Source organism: Podarcis pityusensis, assembly GCF_964106645.2.
Source record: "Podarcis pityusensis genome assembly, chromosome: 2".
Classification (NCBI taxonomy): Eukaryota; Metazoa; Chordata; class Lepidosauria; order Squamata; family Lacertidae; genus Podarcis; species Podarcis pityusensis.
In genome coordinates, this window is record NC_138029.1 from 14,929,695 (window position 1) to 14,945,491 (window position 15,797).

The 15,797-nt window shown below is 42.8% G+C and overlaps 1 long non-coding RNA gene across 1 annotated transcript in view; it reads left to right on the top strand.

Moving 5' to 3' along the window:
• Positions 1-332: 332 nt before the first annotated feature.
• LOC308471262 overlaps positions 333-15,797 on the top strand; it is a 69,991-nt gene continuing 54,526 nt past the window's right edge. Inside the window, exon 1 of the long non-coding RNA XR_013982855.1 lies at positions 333-533. This is a non-coding gene — a long non-coding RNA (uncharacterized lncRNA). The remainder of the gene's footprint in view (positions 534-15,797) is intronic.

Below are 15,797 nucleotides of genomic sequence, written 5' to 3' on the forward strand. Positions count from 1 at the left end.
CACAGGCCAGTGTTTCTCAGTTTTTGGTGTTTACACTACATTTTTAAAGATTTGCCTTCAGAGAGTCTTTAAACTTCTTTTCTTGACCACCAGCACCACACTTTCCATTTTAAAGTTCGGAATAGAGTACGTAGTTACTTTGTAAGACGATAATCAGGCATCCGAACAACATGACCAGTCCAACAAATTTGATGTTGAAGAATCTTTACTTCGACACTGGTGATCTTTGCTTCTTCCAGTACACTGGCATTCATTCACCTGTCTTTCCAAATTATATGTAAATTTTTTTGGAGACACCGTTGATGGAATCTTTCAAGGAGCTGGCGATGGTATTTAGAAGTGGTCCATGTTTCACAAGCATATAGTAAGGTTGGTAGCACAATAGCTTTGTAAACAAGCATTTTGGTTTCCCTGTGAATGTCCCAGTCCTCAAACACTCTGTGCTTCAATCAAGAGAAAGCAGCATTCACAGAGCTCAAGCGGTGCTGGATTTCGGCATCAGTGTCGGCCCTTGTGGAAAGATAACTGCCCAGGTAAGAGAAGTGATTGATACTTTCCAATGTTACATTATTGAGTGGGATTTGTGGTGCTGCAGAGGGGTTGTTTTGTGCTTGTTGGTGCAGCACCTTGGGTTTTTTTTTATATTGAGCAATAGGCCAAGCTTTTCATAAGCTTCTGCAAAGATATTTAGGATGGTTTGGAGGTCATCCTCTGAGTGTGCACACATTACATTGTCATCAGCATACTGAAGCTCTGTGACGGAGGTTATGGTACCATTACTCTTTGCTTTCAGCCTACTCAGATTAAAGAGCTTTCCATCTGTTCGATATATGATTTCTACCCCGGTGGGGAATTTCTCTTTGACAATGTGTAGGATCATGGCCATGAAAATAATAAATAGAGTTGAGGCAATAACACAACCCTGTTTAACACCTGACCCCACTGTGAGTGGTTCACTTTGAGAACCATTGTTATTTGTGATTGTTGCTGCCATATTATCATGGAGGAGTTGAAGGATGTTCACAAATTTATCTGGGCAGCTGATTTTCAGAAGCACAGTCAACAGAGCATTATGAAGGTCAGGTCAATAAATGCCATATGCAGGGTTGGTTTTGCTCTCTGCATTTTTCACAAGGTTCATAGGAACATGCAAGCCCAATCACCGTGACAAGGTGATGATCCAGCGAGTGAGAACGTCATACATACTAGCTCCTGGGCTGGTGTGCATATGCATTGGGGCTGATGGCCTAATGCCAAGTGGCACAACTTTTTAAAAACTTTTTTTGTTTTTTAATTAAAGTCAGGAGTGGTTGGCCAGGCATGTGCACCTAGTATTATTTTATTTATTTCTAAACGTATTTCTGTACAGTTATGTAATAAAAAAACCAGGGGCACGGGAAGCATTAAAACATAAGAACGCAATTAAAAACAATGCAGAAAATCATTAAAAAGTATGGCTAATTATTTTCTGTTCCACCCTTCTGCCCAAAGCAGCCCAGAGTGGCTCAACGGGCTACAAATGCTCATTTTATTATAATCATTTTACTTAAAAATATATTATCCTTTGTCTACAACAAACTGCTGCTCCCCCCCCCCCCGCCTCCACGTCAACATGTTTAGCCTCAGGGAAGCAGAAGCAAACCCCATTTTTAAATCCCTGTAGTCTAGAGATGTTGCTATGTGTTAAGTGATTTTAACATGAGAAAGTGCACATGCTCAGATGAATTCCTTTCTTCTTCTTCTTCTTGAAATCAGCGATGCTGAAATGTTGGTGCAAAAACAAACAAAAGCAAATCAGGAATGCAGAAGCAGCTGTAAAATGGAATGGCGGGGTGGCAGGGGGAAGATGAGAATAGACCCTACTGGGCTACATGTACGGGGGGTGGCAATAGTCTGATGAAAACTTCCTGTGTTTTGTAATAGACAAGTGGAACCTGTAATGCTGTGTTCCAGTGTGGAGTGCTTCTGTTCAGGGTTCCAGACAGACAATCCCACCATGACATCTTGCCTGAGAATTCTGCCATCCCCACCCTGTAACAGTCAGCCAGAATTCTGTGCTCACTGAGCATGCTCAGACCTCATTGAGCTGTTCTGGGGCTCTTCCTTTTAGGGTTCTCTCTTCCCCCCTTTTCATACCTCTGCAAACCATGGTGTTTTCTTCAGTCTGCTGATGGATGGCACCCGTGTTACTTCCCTAGAAAAAGAGGTGCCAGAACTTGCCATGGATGTATCCATTGTTCTCTTATAATGGCAATGGCACACACCTGAGAGGTGCCAGAACTGAGTTCTTTTGAGTTGCGGCTGAAAAAACGTCCTGGGTGGTACTGTTCAGGCTACATGGGAATTCATAAACATGGCCAAACCGAATATTCCAATGGCACCAATGGGAACTCCCTGCCATTGCGAACAGCAGGCACAGCAGGTGGGGTGTGATTCTGTTTGGGACAGTGGTTGGAGCAAAGGCTTAAAGCCCCTCTTACGTGCCTCGTGCCATTGTTCCAATCCACTCTCCCCATTTAAGAAAGAAATCATTCTTTAAAAAAAAATATTTAAATATTTTCTTGTTTTACAGAAGCATGTGTAATGTCTCTCCTATTTTTTCCATGTAACATTTTTACAAATCAGTTTCATTTGTTGAGACATGGGGGGGGGGAAAGGGGGGGGAAAGATGGGGTGGGGTCAGGTGGCAATGTTTCTATTTTGCTTAATGTATGTAGGGTTTCGTGTCAGCGTTGCTCGTGCAGGTTCTCTGCTGTTCATTTGTGTTTCTTTGGTGGTGAGAGAGGTTGGGGTTGGCCTATGGTGTGGTTGTTTGTTTGTGATTGGCTGTGGTGATCTTTGTTTCCGTGTGTGAGTGGGTGTTTTGGATCAGGTTAGCCATATTGATTTGTATGCTGTTGGTGGATTATTGTCATTGTCTTGTTGGGCTGTGTATGTGATAAAGGGGAGCCATACCGGGGTAAAGGCATCTTCTTCTGTTTGTCCCCGTGTCAGTTTCCGTTTATTGGTTAATTTTTCTAGTAGGGCTGTTTCCCATACTATTTAGTACCATTGGTCCATGCTTACTCCTGACAGGTCTCTCCAGTGTCTGGTTATGGTGTTTCTGGCTGCTGAAAGTAGGTGGGTTATGAGTTCTTTGTGGTGTAAATGGGCATTGTTGTCTTGGAAGATGTTTAATAGGGCCAATTCTGGGTGGGCGTCTAATACTTGCTTAGTTATTTTACATATTTCTTGTATGGCTGTTGTCCAGAATAGTTGGATTTTGGGGCACTCCCACCACATGTGGAGGTATGTGCCTGTGGAGGTGCACCCTCTCCTAGTTTTCTTAGTGTTAGGTACCACCTGTAGGTGAGTTTCAGAGTGAGTTCTTTTCTTTTCGTTGATACGGATTTAAAGGGGGGTTTAGACCACATTCTGGTCCATTGAGTGGGGTTAATCTCATAGCCTATGTCATTCTCCCATTGTTTTTTGATTGCATCTATACAACATAAGAACATAGGAAGCTGCCTTCTTCTGAGTCAGACCATTGCTCCATCCTGCTCAGTAGTGCCCACACTGGCTGCAAGCAGCTCTCCAGGACTTCAGACATGGTTGTCTCCCAGCTCTGCTGGAAGAGGCCAGGGATTGAACCTCACGCTTCCTATGCATGCCCTTCTCAAAGCTGTGGTACGTGACCAATTCCACATCTAAGTTTGGCCCTCAGAGTGGTTAGCAAAGAGGATGAGCATGTGGTGGTGAGCCCCATCTACCTTCACGTTGGAGCTGTGATTTCATAGGTCTGTCTGTCCCTTCCCCCCCTTCCCTCTCAAGTGGCTGCAGATCTGTGAGAGAAAATTGCACGGTGCCTCCAGGAATACGATGATGTGGTAGAATGTTTGTTATATGGGTCTCACCCAATTTTGCACGTCAGTGGCCCAAGAGATTATCCCAGGCATGAAGAGCTCTCATTATTTCTTAATATTCAGTGTCTTGATTACAGGTTGGATAATTACAGCTGCACGGCTTGCAGTTGGAGCTTGGTGGCTCAGAGAGTTTCTGAAGCTGCAGTGTATGTACAGTTTCTGAAAGCAGAACAGGAATGGTGTGTGCGTGTCTGCGTGCTTGGTGATTCACGAAGGCCTTTCTTGCAAAGAACATAAATCATGGGAAGGATTCGTAAATCAATCCTTTCCCGAGCCCCATAGCCCACAAATGCAAAGGAGCTGATGATTGAAAAGACTGTGCTCTGTAGACAACATGTGAGCCAGGAAGCCTTTTTCTTAAAAAGAAAAAGAAAAAAGGATTAAATTTAAGAGAAGGCTTGATGATCTAAAAGCACCTCACTAATCAAATGTAAACAGGGTACAAGGACAGATGTTAAAAGGAGACAGGCAAAGAGCTTCATAAACTCCTCACAGCTACCATGAAAAACATTCCCATAATGTACTAAAGCATTCCATTTTGGTCATAGTTAATGCCTTCTAAGAGAAATCATGAACCTAGGAACTGCTATTTTTCTAGAAAAAGAGATGCACACCTCCCTTGTTCTCTTATAATGGCAATGGCACATACCTGAGAGGTGCTGGAGCTGAGTTCTGGTGAGTTCCAGATGAAAAAAACAACGAACACAGGCTTGGAAAACCCAGCTCTTTCTTGTGTGCTAGGCACCAGGATGGGAAACCCCAAGCTCTGGGGACAAACGAGGACCCCCCAGGCATCTCTGTCTGGCCTATGAGACTCTCCTCAGGCCATATTCTCCCTCCCCAAGTGACATCCATTACCAATCTTGCTTTGCACGCTCCTTGAATGTTTCTACCTGACTGGAATGTGTCCTTGAACATAACTCTTTATGTTTACCTGGATGGAGAACAGAGAGAGCTGTGTGGAGAGATTAGTCAGCTGTGCATAGGTAAAATTTGTATTCCATACCCTCAAAGTGCCCCAATTTTCCAGGGACAGTCCTGGAATTACAGAAGCCATCCCGGTTTCTGATTTGATCCTGGAATGTCCCGGTTTCCCTTTTCCTTCTCCCCTACATCTTGGAGAACTATTAAAAGTGGGGTGTCTGTGTGTGTAGGTGCAAATACTGAATCCTGTTTATACTGAAAATAAAATACTTGCATCAAATGAAGGAAATAGTGAAGCTGGAATATAAAGCCGTTCCTATAATTTTGAAGGGAAATGTAAGCAATCTACAGCTTTAACTGCAATGCTTCAGCAGCCAGCCATTTTTTTTTAATGAAATGTGTGGAGTGTTTATTCCTTTATTATAAATGGAACCTTACACTGTCTACTCAGAATTAAGTCCCACTGTATTAAATGGTGCTTACTCCCAGGTAATTGGGTAAAGACTGTGCAGCCTTTTTTTTTTACTCAGAACTAAGTCCCACTGAATCAATAGGATTTGCTCTCTGGTATTTGATCATTTGATCAATGGTTTCTGATCATTCTCACAGTTTCCATTACTATTATTATTGTTGTTGTTGTTGTTGTTGTTATATTCCATCTTTTCCCCTGACGGGGACTCAAGGCAGCTTATAGCTAAAATTTTATTTCATTCCATTTATCTGTGGAAGGTGTTGTATATGATCCATTCTCACACACATTTTTTTCCTGTACAACAATCCTGTGAGCACTGGCGGAGGAAGAGGAGTGCAGGGGAGTGCACCGCCCCTGGCAGCGTGATCCCGGTAGGGTGCCATAGCGGTTGCCGCCCTGTCCGTGCTGGGCGCCATGCCCTGCAGGTGCCACACCCCCAAGACGTGCCACACCCCTGTAGGCGCCATGCCACGCCCCCAAGGTGCGCACTAGCCCCGCCTCCCCCTGTTCTCCGCTTCCCCAGTGCCGGAGCATGAAGCTCCACCATTGCCTGTGAGGTAGGTGAGGCTGAGAAGTTGTAATTGGCTCAAGGTGACTCATGTGAATTGTGTATATGATGTTTATGTGTACAGGAGATCAAATGTGGGAGAAGCTTCCTGATGTAGAATAGAATGTCCCTATTTTCATCTGAGAAATCTCGGAGGGTCTGGATTGATTGCTCTATTCATTTTTGACTCTGGTCCCCCACATGACTGGCATGTGGTCTCTGGAAAATTGCCCAAAAAGGGATGCGGTCCGTAGACTGAAAAAGGATTCCACATCCCTAACATGCATGAAAAGCCACAACAATGGCTGCATTGCAACTTTACCCTGGTGACTGTTTTATAACTCCACACTCGATTCTTCAGTCAATGAATGGTGTGTGGAAATACCTGGGGACTTTTAAATTCTCCAGGTGTTCTTCTAAAATTCATCACCGATTCCTCTTACAGTATCTTTCCTTTTCCCCTGTAAAAAAAAATGATTTCAAAGTACATTTTAATGTACAGTAGGTTATGCAACTATTTTTATGCACACAGCACATGCATTAAATCTAGAGTGCTGTATTGGCATTGCTCATTTTATTATGACCATTAATGATTGTATGAGCTGCATGTGTGTTTAATATAGCCCTACAGAAATATAGACAATGTACATAATACAAAGTTCTGTCAGATTAATCTGATATAAAACATCAACAACTGCCTATGAGCTTGATAGGCACTGCCTTGCAAATGTCCAGTCTTGTTTAAATAGATTGTAATCTCACCCTTTTCTATGAATTCATCACCGTGGAATGTGAAATAATGAAGACACAAATGAAATGGATTTTTCAAAATATTAATTAATTAATTTGCTACTGGAAGCTCTTGAGATGTGACCCAATTTATCAACCTCTATGACCACAACCACTGCCAAATCTCCCCTGACTTTGCTCCCTTCCTGTCTTTCTTTGTGGTTTCTGCATTTCATTGTGGATGTTTCTGGATTTCATTGACCATCCGGCCAGAGACAGCATGGTCTATGGTTAGGGAGGATGGGACATGAAGTCACACAAATAAAAACAAACAAGAGAGAAAACTAAAATCTGCATTTAATGGAGGTATGCCAGAAAAAAAGAGTCAAAGACTTTTTAACTATGGAGGAACATTCAAACATACATCCATACCCACAGCTGCAGTCTGAGGGGGTATAGTACCATGTTGCATTTCAGGGACATTTGAATTGGCTTATTGTGTAGCATGAGCAAGGCTGGCTGGGTGTCACTGAAAAAAGGGGAGATTTTCTGGTGTGAGGCAAAATACACCATAATATGTCACCCTCTGGCCGGAGAGGTAAGGCTTATGGGCACGATCATCAGTGTGGGACATATTGCTACTACCACTGCTGTTATTACTAACAGCACTTTACAGTCAAATTAATACAACACAAATAAAATGCTACGTATGCTGTAATAACCTATAAAACAAACTGTCAGCACTATTCATAAAATCAATTACATGTCAAATGAAATGCCTGGGTAAAAAGAAATGTTTCAAAGCATTTCCAAAGTGGCAGGAACCCCTAAGCAGGAAGTTTACCACTCCAGAAAAAAATAAATCAGAGAATACATTTTGTCCTGGGTTTATTATTTAGCATCCAGGGGTAGCCCAAGTTTTGTTCACTGCCAGAGGTAAAGGGTAAGATTCAGATTTATGTATAAGCTAAACAAGCTATAGCTTAGGGCCCCACTCTCTTGGGGGCCCCCAAAAAATTGAAAGGGGAAAAAACCTGGATGTACATTACCAAAATATAAGATAAGAAACAAATAAAATAAAACCGACATACAACAACAGTGTTTTGTGTTGTGTAGGCTCCTATGACATAGGTCATGGGCCCCACCTGCTATCCTGCTCCCTAAAATATCACTGGTTCGCTCATTTCTATATATAGGATGCCTACACTCTGCATGGACGGGTTGCATGCCAACATGTGCAAATGGCTTTAGATACCGATTAGGTCCATAAATTACCATATTGCATATATTCAACACAAAAAACCCTTTAGTAGCTTAGGGCCTCATCAAACCTAAATCCAGCCCTGGGTGAGAAACACACACACACACACACACACACACACACACACACACATTCCTCATACAGAAGCAAATCAAATCTTCGTTGTTGAGTCGTTTAGTTGTGTCCGAATCTTCGTGACCCCATGGACCAGAGCACGCCAGGCACTCCTGTCTTCCACTGCCTCCCACAGTTTGGTCAAACTCATGCTGGTAGCTTTGAGAACACTGTCCAACCATCTCGTCCTCTGTCGTCTCCTTCTCCTTGTGCCCTCCATCTTTCCCAACATCAGGGTATTTTCCAGGGAGTCTTCTCTTCTCATGAGGTGGCCAAAGTATTGGAGCCTCAGCTTCAGGATCTGTCCTTCCAGTGAGCACTCAGGGCTGATTTCCTTAAGAATGGATAGGTTTGATCTCCTTGCATGGGACTCTCCATGGGACTCTCAAGAGTCTCCTCCAGCACCATAATTAAAAAATAATCAAATCTTACTTCCGTCTTACTGTTGAATCTTACTTCAATACTGGCAGCATCCTTCACTCTTTGTGAAGGAAGCAGTCTAGGCAAGACATCTTAGGGCAGGATGCATATGATAAATGCACCTCTGTTCTCCAGTACCTTGCTGCTGCTCCCCTCTCCAAGCACCCACTGCCTGAGGCAGCTACCTCAGTCTGCCTAATGGCAGAGGTGACCCTATCAGCATCTACAGCTGAATGGTTGGGTAGCAGACAATGCGAAGGTTCATTGCCTGTCGCCCTGGAGAACTGCAGTTACTTGGGTAAATAGTCTGACCTGGCACAAGGGGTCTTGTTGTGCCCTTCAGTGTCCTGTCCCCCATCCAGATCTCAAACCTTGTCTTCCTCCTGGGTTTTGAGAGAGAAGAAGCTGGGAGAGCACTTTTAAAAACTAGACAATCTTTTCCCTCAGTGCTACTGAGAAAGCTCTTTCAGTTCCAAACAGTTTCGACAGTGAGCCAAGGAGATCTCATCCATCATTTCTGTCATTTTTGTACACGAAAAAGAACTTACCTTTTTGTTCCAAGAAGCACTTAGTTAGGGGAGCTTTTGCCTACAGGCTGAAATGGTACAGTCGAGAGAAACATGTGTATGACTTCAGCTGCTTACTTGTAGAATGAGACCTTGGCTACAGCTGGGAATGAAGACATAGGGGTATACCCTCCAACATTTCTCCAAGGAAAATAAGGAACTCCTATTCGATAATAATGATAATAATAATAATAATAATCATTCTCGGGGTGGCTTCCAACACATATAAAACATAATAAAACTATATAGGGCTGCCTTCAGTTGTCTTCTAAAGGTTGTATAATTGCTTATCTCCTTAGCTCTGGGGTCACATAACTCCATACCCTCCAACATTTATCTGATGAAAATAGGGATGTCCTAAGAAAAAATGGGACCTTCTGGGATCAAATAAAAAACTGAGAGGGCTTCTGTAAATTTGGGATGTCCCTGGGAAATAGTGACACTTGGAGGGTCTACAAAGGTATCATGGAAAAGGTGGGATTGTGGGGTGTGTTTGAAGGGATGGGGGAGAGAACTCACTTCAGTATACATATGTTCAGGGAGGGATTTCTACATATGTAGGGCAAAAAATGGGCAGTAACTCACTATCATGGGCAGAGGGCAACAGGAAGGAAGAGCTGGAAGAAAATGCTAGAGAAGGTTGTGAGAATGCTATAAAGCTAAGGATCAGGATTTTGTGCTGGGTACAGAAGCAAATGATGAGAGTGGCCTCCTCTTCTGATCCAGCACTGGTAAAAATTAGTATCACCCCAGATAAGATGAATTTTAACAGGGAGAAATGTAAAGTATTGCACTTGGGCAAAAAAAATGAGAGGCACAAATACAAGATGGGTGACACCTGGCTTGAGAGCAGTACATGTGAAAAGGATCTAGGAGTCTTGGTTGACCACAAACTTGACATGAGCCAACAGTGTGACGCGGCAGCTAAAAAAGCCAATGCAATTCTGGGCTGCATCAATAGGAGTATAACATCTAGATCAAGGGAAGTAATAGTGCCACTGTATTCTGCTCTGGTCAGACCTCACCTGGAGTACTGTGTCCAGTTCTGGGCACCACAGTTCAAGAAGGACACTGACAAACTGGAACGTGTCCAAAGGAGGGCAGCCAAAATGGTCAAAGGCCTGGAAACGATGCCTTATGAGGAACGGCTAAGGGAGCTGGGCATGTTTAGCCTGGAGAAGAGGAGGTTAAGGGGTGATATGATAGCCATGTTCAAATATATAAAAGGATGTCACATAGAGGAGGGGGAAAGGTTGTTTTCTGCTGCTCCAGAGAAGCGGACACGGAGCAATGGATCCAAACTACAAGAAAGAAGATTCCACCTAAACATTAGGAAGAACTTCCTGACAGTAAGAGCTGTTCGACAGTGGAATTTGCTGCCAAGGAGTGTGGTGGAGTCTCCTTCTTTGGAGGTCTTTAAGCAGAGGCTTGACAACCATATGTCAGGAGTGCTCTGATAGTGTTTCCTGCTTGGCAGGGGGTTGGACTCAATGGCCCTTGTGGTCTCTTCCAACTCTATGATTCTATGATTCTAAGGGATGGGGAATATTTAGTCCTCTTGGATTCTAGATCCTATCAATCTCAGCTAGCATGGTCAATGGTCAGAGATGATTGGACTTGTAGTCCAGACAGCTGAAGTTCAATAAAGAGTTTCCTATACCTGTTTTAGTGCTTTGTAATAGGTGTTCCCCCTGAAATTTAAGGAAGTTGCATAAATCACCTTGTGCAGAAGGGATAAGCTTCTCACACGATGCTCATCTCCAAATACATTGGGGAAAATCAATAATGTGCTTCCAAACTGGAGATCAATATTGTAAAAAATGCATATATAATAAGGGTCATTGTTAAACAGATTTAGTGTGTGTATAAGACTTCTCTTTGGAAAGGGAGAATTTGAATTAAATGGAGTGGGGGCAATTTCAGACAGATTTCAGTTGTTCCAAAAAGAAAAGAAAAGAAAAGAAAGACAAGACTTGCACGCATAAGGAGAACCAATTCCACAATAATCAGAAATGCACCAAGAGGGGCAAGACCGTAAGGAGGACAGGTTGGTGCCCCCTACTTTAACTCAGCTGTTCTCCTGTGAATGTATTGCAAGCCAAGAAGCCATAAATCTGATCCCTTTATACACAGCTGTTTTAAATGATTTCCAGTAATCTGGAACAGTGATCCATGGCCAAACATGACTGCTATGTGCTTTTGCAAATTCAGGTAAAGCCCAGCAATGTGGAGGCAATTGAATTCATGTGCAAAGGTTTTCATCTCTCTACTGTTCATCTGGAATCTACTGTTCTCCTTTTAAAATGACACACCAAAACAAGAAAGATAGATTTTTTGCAGGTACTTTAAAACCATGCTTGGCAAACCTGCAGTACTATAAATTATCTGCTAATACAATGAAAGAATGCACCCAAGCAAGAAAGATCAATGAACATTGTCGGTCATTAAGAGGGGGAAGCTGAACATGAAACCTCTAAAAAATGTTAACACTAAATTTATCATTGTCATGTGTCTCTTTCCCTCCTCCACCATTATTTACAGAGTCTCAGAGGCTCTTTAGACAAATAGTTCATTGCGTAGTAAAATTCTTCCTTGAAAAATAAACTTCAGTGTGCAAGTGGTGGACTGCAGGACTGAATTTTCCTCTGTGGAAAATAAATCATGTACATATAGAAATGTAGCATGTCAGGATGGAAAGCTAGGTTAGAAGCCTTCTCCTTGGCATCTAGATTTCTAAGTGTAGGGAGTTCTTCTTCTTTAGCATTTGAGAATTGTGACAGGGGTAAACTGTAGCCCCTCCAGTTCTTTAACCATGTCATTAATATAAAAATTAAACAGGAAAGGCGCCAAAATGCATCCCTGTTTGACTCCAGTAATGGTGAGAGGGCCAGCCAGATCCACCTTTACTTGTATCGATGTGTCAGTATATAATGTTTTGATGAGAAATAAAAGACGGAGGTCTACATTTGTCTTTTCCCATTTTTGCCACAATGCGTGTCTTGGGACTGTATCGAAAGCTGACTTTAGATTAATAAAAGCGACATATAATTTTTGCTTCAAATTATGGATGTATTTGGGACGCAGGTGGTGCTGTGGGTTAAACCACAGAGCCTAGGACTTGCCGATCAGAAGGTCGGCGGTTCAAGCTCCCGTGAGCTCCCGTTGCTCGGTCCCTGCTCCTGCCAACCTAGCAGTTCGAAAGCACGTCAAAGTGCTAGTAGATAAATAGGTACCACTCCGGTGGGAAGGTAAACGGCGTTTCCGTGCGCTGCTCTGGTTCACCAGAAGCGGCTTAGTCATGCTGGCCACATAACCCGGAAGCTTTACGCCGGCTCCCTCGGCCAATAAAGCGAGATGAGCACTGCAACCCCAGAGCCGGTCAGGACTGGATCTAATGGTCAGGGGTCCCTTTACCTTTTTATACATTTTGCACTTTTTTCATTCTTCTTAATTTTTGAAATCACTTCATTACGTGGAAGGATTAATATTTTAAAAACAAAAGAGAAATGAAAATTTAAAAGTAATAGTGTTCTCATTGCACAGGAGGGAAAATATCAGTGAGATTCATTCAGCCATAAGATCAGCTGGGCAATGGAACAAAAATTTAAAGGGATGTGTTGGAACTCCCGGCTTTAAAAATAAGCAGCTGGTGCAAATATGTGCCAGGGAATTTTGAAGGATTGCTGTGTTGCTGTCTGTGTGTAGTTTTGGAAGCTAAGTCCACCTTTAAATGCCAACTGAATCAAATTCCACCTCCACCCCAAATCCTATTCATTACATGGTGCCATTTCTGTTGTCTCTCTGGCATTTGTCCAGGCTTTTTAAAATCCCATTTTGGTATCTGCATTGGATTTGAAATACCGTATTGTCCTGAATATAAGTCTCACTTTCCCCCCAAATTCCAACCATGAAAAGTTAAAGTGCAGCTGATATTCGCGACCTTACGTTATGCAGCCAGGAGCATGGTGCATACGGCGCCAGGGGCACGGCAAAGCAGCCCCCACCCAGGACGTAGTCCCACATCCTCTCCCCCAAGACCGGGAAGAGAGAGAGTGAGGAAGAGAAAAGGCGGCTGGCAACATAGCACGGCTCTCTGCCCCCCCCCCCAAGTATGCAGCCAGGAGCAGGGAAAAATGGAGCAGTTTGTATTTGGGTATTTTTTTTCTCCCCCACCTCCAATTTAAAGGTGCAGCTTATATTCGGGTGTGGCTTATATTCAGGCCAATACGGTAGGGTTTTTTATATATGCAAAAGGAAGAATTACATAACTGAATGCTAAAGGCAGATACAAATAAGTTGATATCTGAAGTCCAGGCAGGTTTCCAAAGAGGGAAATCCACATTGGACCAGTGCTTTGTGATGAACTTTCTGCTATGTAAATACATCCATAAAAGGTAAAGGGACCAGAGTGGTACCTATTTATCTACTTGCACTTTGACGTGCTTTCAAACTGCTAGGTTGGCAGGAGCAGGGAGCGAGCAATGGGAGCTCACCCCACCGCGGGGATTCAAACCGCCAACCTTCTGATCGGCAAGCCCTAGGCTCTGTGGTTTAACCCACAGCGCCACCCGTGTCCCTGCAAAATGTATAAATACAGGTAAATTGAGTAGTACTGCAATCTTCACCATATCTTCTCAGAAGTAAGTCTCATTAATTTCAAGGGGGCGTATTCCCAGTGAGTGGGGTTAGGATTGCAGCTATTGCATAGGAACTACAAAACTAACTCAAAAGGGAAGGATTCTTACAGCAACTGTAGCTTCCTTGTTTTGTTTGTTTCTGCATAAAAAAAACACTTGTCCTTTTATTTTATTTTCTTTTCAATTTTTAAAAATTAATTTTCCACATTTATAACAGAAATAACATACAAAACACACAAAAGAAAACATATTACAATACTAAAGAGAAAAAATAAAAACAAAATCACTTATTGCTTCTAAGACCTAATTTAACTTTCATTGTTAACCGACTTCCTCAAATCCCCCCTAATTGAATTTCATTGTATCACCTTGTAACAGTTCTCCAAAATCATACGTCTAATATAATTAACTCCTTCAATTTACTATCCTCTTCTCTTTTATTGGTATTCTTAACCTTAATGTTTACAATCCATTCTTATTCTAATCCTAAGCCTATTTGATACTTCCAAGTAACTTCTAATTATCTTATATTACAATATTTGGCTAAATATTCCTTGAATTTCTTCCAATCTTCTTGATACTCCTCTTCTTTCTGGTCATGGATTCTTCCAGTCAGGTCAGCCAGCTACAAAAAGTCCAACATCTTCATCTGCCATACTTATATTGTTGGTATTTCTTGAGATTTCCAATTTTTAGCTAATAGCAGTCTTGCCGCTGTAGTAGCATACAAAAACAATCTAAATTTTTTTTGGGCAATTCCAATCCTATAATTGGGATGCGGGTGGCGCTGTGGGTTAAACCAAAGAGCCTAGTACTTGCCGATCAGAAGGTCGGCGGTTCGAATCCCCGTGACGGGGTGAGCTCCCGTTGCTCGGTCCCTGCTCCTGCCAACCTAGCAGTTTGAAAGCACGTCAAAGTGCAAGCAGTTAAATAGGTACCACTCCGGCAGGAAGGTAAACGGCGTTTCCGTGTGCTGCTCTGGTTCACCAGAAGCGGCTTAGTCATGCTAGCCACATGACCCGGAAGCTGTACGCCGGCTCCTTCGGCCAATAAAGCGAGATGAGCGCCGCAACCCCAGAGTCGTCTGCAACTGGACCTAATGGTCAGGGGTTTCTTTACCTTTACCTTTAATCCTATAACACTTGTCCTTTTAAACTCACAAGTTTTCACAGTGTCAGCAAAATCACAAATTGCTGCTACAGTGTTTTGTAGGGAGGCCTGCCTGATTTTCTATTAGCACTTCTGAACTTGCAAAGGTGTGAAACTTTGCGCTCACCCTCAACCACCTCACACTGGAACAGAGGTAGGGGACCTTTTTCAGCTGAAGGGCCACACATACCTTTCTATGGAACTTTCCAGGGGCCATAGGGGCCGTATGCCAGTGGTGGCTGAGGCCAGAGACAAGTTGGTAGAGCAACAGACAAGATGCTAACCTTTGTACTGTGGAAAAGTCATATGTTTCCACCAAGGCTGTTCAACACACATACCTTGTTTTGAGTCTTCATATTTGAAGGCTGACCCGACCCGAATCTGTGCCATGAACTGCATCAGGAACCTTGCACGGTCACATGGTCCTGTGTGTGTGCATGTGTTCCATTGTAATATGAAGGAGTCAGTTGACAGCAATGTTGTCTCTCTTTTTTTTGACATTTTGGGATTAGGTAAAGACAAACCCGTTTGCCTGTTGGCTCTGGGTTCTGGTGTGCTGCTACAACTGAGGAGCTGTGTTTGGCTCTATGGATTCATCTACCAGATGGTTATTTAACAATGTTATGTGCTTTTACCTGCTCTTTTGATGATGTATTGGAGCACTATTCATATTTTGTAGTGTTTTGGTTGTTTGTTGCTCACCCATAGTATGAAATGATACTGGGAGCACCTTCCTTGGGCAACTGTTGATTCCCCACCCATCTTGTACTCTGTAGTTGGTACCAGGAGAGGGCAAGTGGCTTCTTCTATGTGCTCCAATTATTGTTCTTTCTTTTTGAAATCAATCATGAGAGTCAAGGTACCATACCCTCTGCCCATCAGTTTCTTCTGTCCTGTCCACACAATATTTCCCCCACCAATACTATCACTGCTGCACTCTTGTGTAACTCAGAGCAGTTCAGTTAACAGTGGCTGTTCCCATATTGCATGAAAGGGTATAGTTACATTTAGCCTGTGTGTCATTATATATAGCTTGTATATAGTTTGGGGGTGAGTATAGCTAATTACTGTATTTT